Source organism: Macrobrachium rosenbergii, chromosome 12 (genome assembly GCF_040412425.1).
Source record: "Macrobrachium rosenbergii isolate ZJJX-2024 chromosome 12, ASM4041242v1, whole genome shotgun sequence".
Taxonomy (NCBI): Eukaryota; Metazoa; Arthropoda; class Malacostraca; order Decapoda; family Palaemonidae; genus Macrobrachium; species Macrobrachium rosenbergii.
Genome location: NC_089752.1, coordinates 18,665,536 through 18,675,500, shown reverse-complemented (window position 1 = coordinate 18,675,500; position 9,965 = coordinate 18,665,536). Strand labels below are relative to the sequence as shown.

The following is a 9,965-nucleotide window of genomic DNA, read 5'->3' as shown; positions in this document are numbered from 1 at the left end:
GGTTCTCTTAAAACAACAAACACAAAGCGGGAGAAGAGAACTTATGGAATGAAGAAAATTATTATGAAATTTAAGAAATAAACAGGTTGTAAAAAGTGAAAATAAAATAAATTAAACGTTGTAAACACTAAATTGGGGCCATGTTGAGAGAGAGAGAGAGAGAGAGACTCTGTCCTTATTATACCAGTGTGTAGACAGAAAATGTCTAGATATATCGGTACGCTAAAAAAAAAATCATGAGTCACCTCCAAGGGTCAAAAGAGCATAGTAGTGTCAAATCCAGCGCTTGCCCACAGAAAGGGGTGAGGACACGCTGTCGTTCTATATAAGGTAGCAATTCCTACCCGGCATGGGGCACCGTTTACCATATTCATGAGACATACAACGGATACAGCCATCCTTGACAGCCAACACACAAAGGAAAATAAAATGTGCTGAAAGCCATTTTCATACAAAAGCAAAGGGAAGGGTAAATAAAACTTTATAATAGTATTCTAGGCCTTTGGAATATATGCATAAGGCTAATAACATTCTATCCCAGAAGGGAGTTCAAGGTCTGAATATCATACATGTTGACAAATGGTCGGGGACTCATAGGATTAATATGAATTCTTACGTACAAATTGTCAAAGTGCATTAATAATTTCTTGTAACAAGATAAAAGAAAAGTAACACCACCTGTACATACGAAGAAACTTTTAGCATTATTATAAAAGGTAACGCTGCACAACAACCAATACCTTACCAAATTCCTTTTCCTTTTTTATTTTTCTCTCCTTGTTTAAAGTAATTATTTTATTTCTGACACCAAAAGCTCGAGTAGGAATAATTTTCATTTTGAAACAAATCATCACTATCACCACCAACAACATTAATGACATCTAATAAACAAAATATATAACCAGAAAATCATTATCAATAAAATCCAAGCTTTATGCACATTTATGCAAACGAGTTCGGCGCCACAACAAATAAAAGATTTAAATTGGAGATTACAATCCAGTAACTATGCGAGCTCATGCACGCATTCAAAAACTAAAACAATTAAAAAGGATTGGAAAAAATATAAAAAAAAAAACAGCATCCAAGTTCACAAAACCCTCTCCCCACCCTTTACTTCTTCCACAATATCCTTTCATCATCCCATCACAAACTCCGAAGGAGCAAGCAGTGGCCTTCACCACTGTCTCGGTGACCCCGAGGTACTTGACCAATCAGAGAGAGAGAGAGAGAGAGAGAGAGAGAGAGAGAGAGAGAGAGAGAGAGAGAGAGAGATTGCATGGTAAGCGACGGAGCCGCCAGTGAAAGGAGGCAACGAGGCTTCTGGCAAAAATGGGGGAAGGAGGAGGCGGAGGGGCACGATTAAGAGGAGTACTAAGATGGGGGAGAGAGGCGTACAACTTTCACGTCTCCTGCTGCATAACAAAAATGGAGGTGACCACAGCAACAAAAATGCATATCTCGTACAGTCTGCCTCTGTTGGCCAGGTTTATCGGCGTAGTGTGCCATTAGTCTACGTATCGAGATAAACCTTCATCAAGACTACTAGGCGTGTAAGGAATGCGCATGCAGTTAGGGCAAATGCATACTAGGTGATATTCTGTAAATAAGTTTCAAGTGTTTTAGTTTGTTTGTGCATGTGTATTCATGCAATTTATCAAGTCCACATTGAAGCAGTAGAAGTAAAATGTTCATTACAAAACTGTATGAATGAAAAAGCGATGTATTTAAATTTTTGTATATGTTTTTGTATGTGTATGTAATTTATCAAGTTCACAATGCATAGAAGAAAAATATTCATTACAAAACCATGTACATGAAAAACTGTGATGCATCTTGACATTTCAAATATTTTCATGAAGTTAGAGTACTGAATCAGCATGTAACTGAGAACTATAAAAATTATCAAAATGCATGGATTTGGATTTAAAATGGCACAAAACCTTGTCAACAAGGCGATACCAGTTTCCTCTAAGCTACAGTAACTGGAACACCACTGAGAACCCATCGCAACTTCAATCACAACAATATATATATATATATATATATATATATATATATATATATATATATATATATATATATATATATATAATATTTATATAAACATAAACCAGTATTCTGCATTACTTACTAATAAGCAAGCAACTAAGCGTACGTACAACATACATAAACATACATAAAAATCACATACGCAGCATATCATATAACACGATCCAAGCACGATTCAAATCTGTCGGGAGGATGATGCCATAACCCAAATACCGACGGTGGTCTACCTTCATCAGCATCCATAGCGCTACGGCCAACCCGTCTTACCATCTTAGTACTGCCATATTGATGGCTTTTACCTTCAGCATACGAAGAAGAAGAAGAAGAAGAAGAAGAAGAAGAAGAAGAAGAAGAAGAAGAAGAAAAAGAAGATGAAGAAGAAGGAGAGAGAGAGAGAGAGAGAGAGAGAGAGAGAGAGAGAGATGATGACACTCCCATACGGAGGCGGAAGACAATCTAATCGGCAGCCATGACAAGAAGTCCAATACAATCAGTCTACGTTACAATATAGGTCGGTAGATCAAAGTGCAACTTATCATGACTGTGCTCAAACTCTGTGCTCAAACTGTGCACTAAAACTAAAAGTAAAAATTTATATTGTATATTGAAATGAAAAAAAAAATGTTTACACACAAAGAATTAAAAAAAAAATTTCTGAAGTGAAGATTATAATTATACAGTTTATGAGTGTGTGGAGTACGTATGCCTGGCGTGCGACAGACATGGCATAATTCTTTCTCATGCACACTTTTGCATGCTTAGGTGATCAGGCATAAAATCATGCACATATGGACTGCAAGCCTTCAACTTACACAAGAATTTCAATAGGTGACGTTTGTACAGACCAAAAAAGGAATAGGGAACAAGCCCTCAATAATAGATTCTGGAGTTGTTCTACCGGCCAAAACATAAAATTCTCTGTCTGTATTTATGTCGACCGTGGAGTGGAATACTGAATTATTACAGGTGACGCAAGCTACAGAGACAGAAGAGGAGCATCAAAATTAAAAGCATTTGCTATCAGCATCAAAATACAGAATGCTGAACCAAATTATGTACGACGCATTTTATTCTGAAATACTAGACAGACACGTGCATCTACGCGCATAAGCGCGCGCGCACACACACACACACACACACACACACACACACACACACACCATATATATATATATATATATATATATATATATATATATATATATATATATATATAATATATATATATATATATATATATATATATATATATATATATATATACACACACATATATATATACATATATATACTGTATATACATGTATGTATGTAATGGAGTTTGTATGCAAAAGACCTCAACATTTCGACAAAAATATTCCACCCTCGCCTTCCCTTAAGAAAAGCCTTCTATAAGACCGCAATAAACCAACTACAAATAATGGGAACTGTTAATGAGAGGGGAGACTTTATCAAGGACATTTTGGTCGCAACATTAGGAGTCTGCTGTGGCAGGAAGAAGTGAAAGTCTGATCTTTCCATAACAAACGAACAGTTGCTGAAAATAACTTCTACCTGCACAGGTTATGCGTGGTACAGTAGTTGAGGTTCAACATTTTAACCCAACAGTGACATTATAAACAAAGTTATTCACAAAGATCCGGAACAAGTAACCAAAGTATACAACATTCAAGTGCGAAAAATGAAGCTGACAAAATTTCTGATAAAAGAGGAGGCAAAGACGCAATTTTGACAATATTGCATCACATGTAAACAATACTTAGGCAAGACCGTTCCGAGACAACTAGGCAATCAATTCGACATTCTGTCTCTTTCAAAATCGAATAATTTAGAGAAACGGAACCAAAACAATAACAACCTTGTCTGGGGCGAAAAAGAAACGGAAAAGCTGCCGTTCCTAAACATCTCCATAGAAAAACAAATTCAACTAAAAAGATCTAAAGACCACTACTCAAAATGGCATGTATATCTAATTCCTTCCCTCTTTATTTACACATTCCTATTTGGAATGATTTCCCCGGCATTTTCTCTCTTGTTTTTTTATTGCTAATAAGGACATTAATATTTGTGGAAGGCAATTTGGCAGATGAATAGCTTATTTGGTTCGCTCCATCAGGCTGAATTGATAGCAATAATACAATTGACAATTCAAGCTAATTAACCACGAAAAATAAGTGACCTCGAAATGCAATCATTAATTAATCTATTCAATACACATTTGAATTTGCGACGTAAACATAAATCGGGATGTCCATAATGAGTACATCCTTAACGTTCACCAGAATATTTCAAAACAAAAACAGGAAAAGCTCTGTTCCGGAAAACCATTTCAAAACACATGCATGGCTAATCACGTGATATGGTTAAAGAAGAAAATGGTACCATACTACACACAAGTGTTCCTTCATATGAACAACTTCTTGCTTAAGAATTCATGTGCATATGGCACAAATCTATACGGTCAACCTCCTCACTGCGTACTGTCTGGCAACCAGGGTACCTATACGGTAATTAGTTTAAAATGATCATCACTATCAACCATTTTGGCACTAGGAAACCTACAAGCTTTCTATGATCTCAAGCCAAAAGTTTTTTTTTCGGTCATCATAACCAACGTATCCTTGCATTGCACTGAAACGACCTTCTCGTGATCTATAAAGTCGTTTGTTCCCTGAGGTAACCATCTCCTTAAAAACTCTGGAGTTGATGTAGCATTTAAGAACAAAAATACAATGAATCAGTCAGTCACTTATAAAGAACTATTCTAGGAATACGAATACTATATATATATATATATATATATATATATATATATATATATATATATATATATATATATATATATATATATATATATATATATATAACATGTAAGTTATGAGACAATTTTTACATCGGTCAAACTGGAAGTCACTGAAAAAGAGTATAAACCCGTATAAATGACTGTTTATTCCAATAATATACACCGGAAAGAAATATTTCAGAATCCAGTTTACAAACGAAAACATTTGTGAGAGTATGAATAGCAGCCAGAGAATGTATGCATCCAACCTATTTATTTCAAAACATTTATGTAAACTGTGTAGATTTTAAGCAAAGTTGTTTACCTGGACCTAGGGCAAAGGCGTGAGCCCATCCTCATAGCTAAACAAGATTTGTAACTGGAGCGATGGCCTCAGACGCTGATGAGTTTACTGTTCCTTTCCTTTGTTTTTTATTTATTAAGTGTGAATATTTTTTCCAAACATATTACGTTTGTTTGTACTGTCACTCTAGTATATATAATGTATATTTGTACCATGTATCAGTCCTCCTGAAGATGTCTTAGAAAACTGAAGGTGAAACTGGTCAGGACTGAAGCCCAGTATTTCATATTTCCCTGTGGTACATCTGCATACATATACACAAACGCCTATACAGAGTCAAAAGTATTACATGTACTACATAATCTGTTGTCACGGCCATGTCACTTGCACTGACTAAGATGACCAACACAGCTGTCTCTGATGACACTGCAGGGCTAAAGAGGATAACAAAAGTAAATACGCGGATTTGAGAGAGAGAGAGAGAGAGAGAGAGAGAGAGAGAGAGAGAGACTCTTTACCACGTGAACGTAATTAGGTGAGAAAGAAAGAGAGAGCGAGAGAAAAGGTAGGTTGATACACCAAACCCAAACCAAGACCAACTTAAGCCCCGAAAGCATTAAGAACGCAATACACTTAAGGGAGGAGAAGCCCGAGGCAAATGGTCTTCTGAACCGGTCGGATCTTGCAACAGGCAAAGAGCGACGACCGGCCGAGACCGAAAGAGAATACACAGAGGTGTTTAATTCCTAGCACGTTCTGTTATGCGATAATATCAAATTAGCCGAGTGGAGACGACACCACTACACGATAAACCCAGCTGATGCAATTAGTATTCCTACATACAATTTGTACAGGGGTCTTTGTTGAGCTGCGCAATAGAGGTTTTGAATTACAGCAATATTAATGCACACTATATGCCCCCGTTTGGTCAATGATTTTTCAAAATAACATAAACTACTGCTAATAACGTTGCTGTATACAGAATGAAACTCAATTATACAAATTAATCAAATGCATTCCTGAAAGCCCTTGGCTCATTATGTATTGGTTGCAGGAGGGTCCAGAGTGGAGGCTGGTGCTCTGGAAAAGCCAGAAGAAGAAGAAGAAGAAGAAGAAGAAGAAGAAGAAGAAGAAGAAGAAGAAGGAGGAGGAAGGGGAAAGCCAAACGAAGAGAAGAGGGGAAAGAGAAGTTGGAAAAGGACACGATAGAGTGGGTGTCGTTTTGTGCGTTCCCTGTTGTTGTTGCCATTAAAAATTTCTTTGGTCGTTCTCAATGCATTATCTAATGCCACTTTTGTGTACCCGTATTGCATAACAGTTCTTTATAAAGACGCCAATTTGACTTTCTCCTTGAGGCCCAAGTAAAAACATTGCAAGAGAAAAACAGATCAAGACCAAATATATCTTGAGGAATGAGAAAGTAAAGAGCAAAAGGAAAAGAAAAGGTACAAAGAGAAAGAGGGAAACTATAGGTAAGGGTGCTCAGACACTGCACCAAAGAGTCTTTCTGCTGGAGAGTCATTCTGCTGAAGAGAGAGAGAGAGAGAGAGAGAGAGAGAGAGAGAGAGAGAGAGAGAGAGAGAGAAGGATGTGATAGGCAAAAAGGCACCCGAGGCCATGGCCACTTGCAGGCCCTGTACTCGCTGCAACCCGAAAACGAACAAACGCGCACACACGCATTTATTATCATTATTTCTAATGAGACATTTAAATCACGAGATGCAACAAACCCTTTATGGGTTGATCCACTTGGGAGGGCTAGCTGGTAATCGCTCTTAAATCGAGGATCTCCAATTCGAAGGGTTGCCTGCTTCATCGATTCAGCTTCAGTTCAGGGAGGACGAGGAAGGAAGGGAGAAGGGAGAAGAGGGGGGGTAGGGGAGAAGGGGGAAGGGGGTGGATAAGGAAGACCTGTTTAGGTGCTACCTGGCATCTTACCTACGTTGATAAAAGTAACCTGGCAAGGCCCAGCTGATACTATAAGCCCTAGTCTTCATAATTAGGCAATGCAGTCTGAAACCTCTCTCTCTCTCTCTCTCTCTCTTCTCTCTATCTCTCTCTCTATATCTCTCTCAATTTACATATACATTATATATATATATATATATATATATATATATATATATATATATATATATATATATATATATATATATATATATATATATATATATAAACAAAATCCAATGAAGGAAAGAGATTTTGCCTTTATTTATATATTCATCACGTTCCATATTTTCGTGATTCAGTTATATATATGTATGTATACTGTATATATAAATATATATAAAATATATATATATATATATATATATATATATATATATATATATATATATATATACATAACAAGCGCGCGCGTTCTTCATAGGGCTAAAATAACATTCCGATGTTGGCAAGAACATCTGTTACATAAATACTTAGTATTTAAGTACCGTACTGGGTACGATCATGTCAAAACAAGCGGAATCCTTTGCCTGTAGAAATTTACTTTATACAATATTTACGTTAAAAAACATAAATATTCGATCGTAGAGTTGTTCTTCCATCATCAATTAACATTCCTCCCATGTATACTGGATACAAAAACAAATCTGGTCTATGTCTCATATAAAATAAAATGTAAATTACAAAGGAAGCTGCTGTGTACCATTTTAGATAAAATATAATTTAGGATAAACTTCAATGACTAAAATTGCATATATATATATATATATATATATATATATATATATATATATATACATACACACATACACATACATTTACTGAAAGTGACATCTTATTAGCTACAAAAATTAAAACCTTATCTTGTGGAATCTAGAAATAACATTCCCAAGGTAATTAAAATCAAAGACACCGAGAACAAAATAACTATGAAAACGGGAAAATTTTAAACGACCAAATGTTTACTCTTCCAGTCGTCAAAGCTTTAAATAAATGAAATTCCTATTCCTGTGCTTAAAGGGAAGACTTTTTCGTCTACCCAATTTCTTCAAGTGTTAATCAAGAGCGCTCAGTGACCGCAGACCTCCGCCAAAGCTTTGCAATCCAACCCCAAAAAGGTCCCTTCTCTCTATATGTTTCTTTTCAATCTTTCTCAGAATCTTATCAATTGTTGCCAGTCATGAGGACCAACTTTGGAAATTTTTCCATAAAAATACAAATATAACTTTTTGAACAACCAGCTACCCAACAGACAAAGAAACAAAACCAACAAAAAACATCATTTATCCATCTATCATCTTTTCCTAAAAATTGCCTCTTTCTGCAACCTGAGTCCCCTTGGGAGCCCTCTTGGATTTATAGTCAGTTGATTGCCCATGAGGGTTTTCAGCTGAGGATTTAAAGAAATAGAGAATTGTTCAGAACATCGAACAATTTCATTGGAATGACGAGTTTCCGTTTAACTAAGAAACCTCATGATTTGCCGAGAAGAATTACCTGGTACAATGACCCAGGGACGGTGATCTCCACATAGGCAAACCCGGCCGGATCCCGGAAGGAGAACAGGATACGGAATTATCAAGTGTCAGTCAGCAATTATTTTGATTGAAATATTTAATAAACCATTTGTAGAAAATACTGAGTTAACTGAAATGGGTTCTAAACATTTCTCCATAGTGTAGAGGAAAAAGTGTATTGATTTCCGTGGTGCAGAAACTTTTCTACAAGAGACATCAGCACACTAGTACACTGATTACGCGCTCATTATTCAACCCTTAGTAATGCTGCCCACAGGAATATCGAGACGTGACTCATGAAATTTGTGTACGTACATACAGGATATACATAATGCAAGACTCAAGAACATATGCATCTATGTTGGTATTTCCAGGGCACAAACATTCCTCCCATTCACTGTCACTTCAAAAATGGATTTGTCTGAAAACTTCTCATTACAGTTGATAATGTCAGCATCATGAAAGACTTGTTGAGTGGTACATTCTTATCTCTTAAAAGAATTCCACATCATTACGGGTAATTATGAAGGACTGCAGAGTTAAGGCTCAGGAAAATATTAGTCCCACATTCTCGAAAATTACTGTGATTAAAAAATACTTAAGCAAGTACAGAAACGGAAAAAAACAAGAATGATATGCAAAGTGTTATATGGCATCAAATGCCGTAATCTTGAACATTCCTGGCGTTAAAAAAAAAATAAATAAAATATAAACAAAAAACAAAGAAAAAATCTTGAACTTTAACCTCGGCGTGGAGGGTGGTGATGACATTACTAGCCAAAATAAAACTGACGAGAACATGAACGGTATCATATACACTCGACTGTACAAACACCCGTGATCCTTTACTCTTAATGGAATTAACGCCTTTTATATAAACGCCTGCCCAGTGAATCACACCGGCTTATAGGGGGCTTCTGTGACATTCACTCATATGTTAATATAGATTCATGCTGTACTTGTAACCATTATATATATATATATATATATATATATATATATATATATATATATATATATATATATATATATATATATATATATATATATATATATATATGAGAGAGAGAGAGAGAGAGAGATGCCAATGTCAAAGAAAAGAGAACTAGAGAGAGAGAGAGAGAAGAGAGACTAGAGAGAGAGAGAGAGAGAGAGAGAGAGAGAGATAGGAGAGATATGAAAATGTCTAAAGAAAAGAAAAACTGCAATGTTGTGGTCCCATGTTTTTATGAATGTTTTTTTTATAAATCAAAAGACATCTAAGCTATAACCACTCTACAACATTTGAACTTTTACACGCAAAGACATATTAATAACAAGGTTAAAGTAATGGCAGGGTTTTAGTCACTGGTGACAAAAAACA

The 9,965-nt window shown here is 35.8% G+C and overlaps 1 protein-coding gene across 44 annotated transcripts in view; it reads right to left on the bottom strand.

Annotated features, from left to right (window-relative positions):
• RhoGAP19D (Rho GTPase activating protein at 19D) overlaps positions 1-9,965 on the bottom strand; it is a 569,022-nt gene that overhangs the window by 214,916 nt on the left and 344,141 nt on the right. The gene's annotated exons all lie outside the window — the stretch shown is intronic.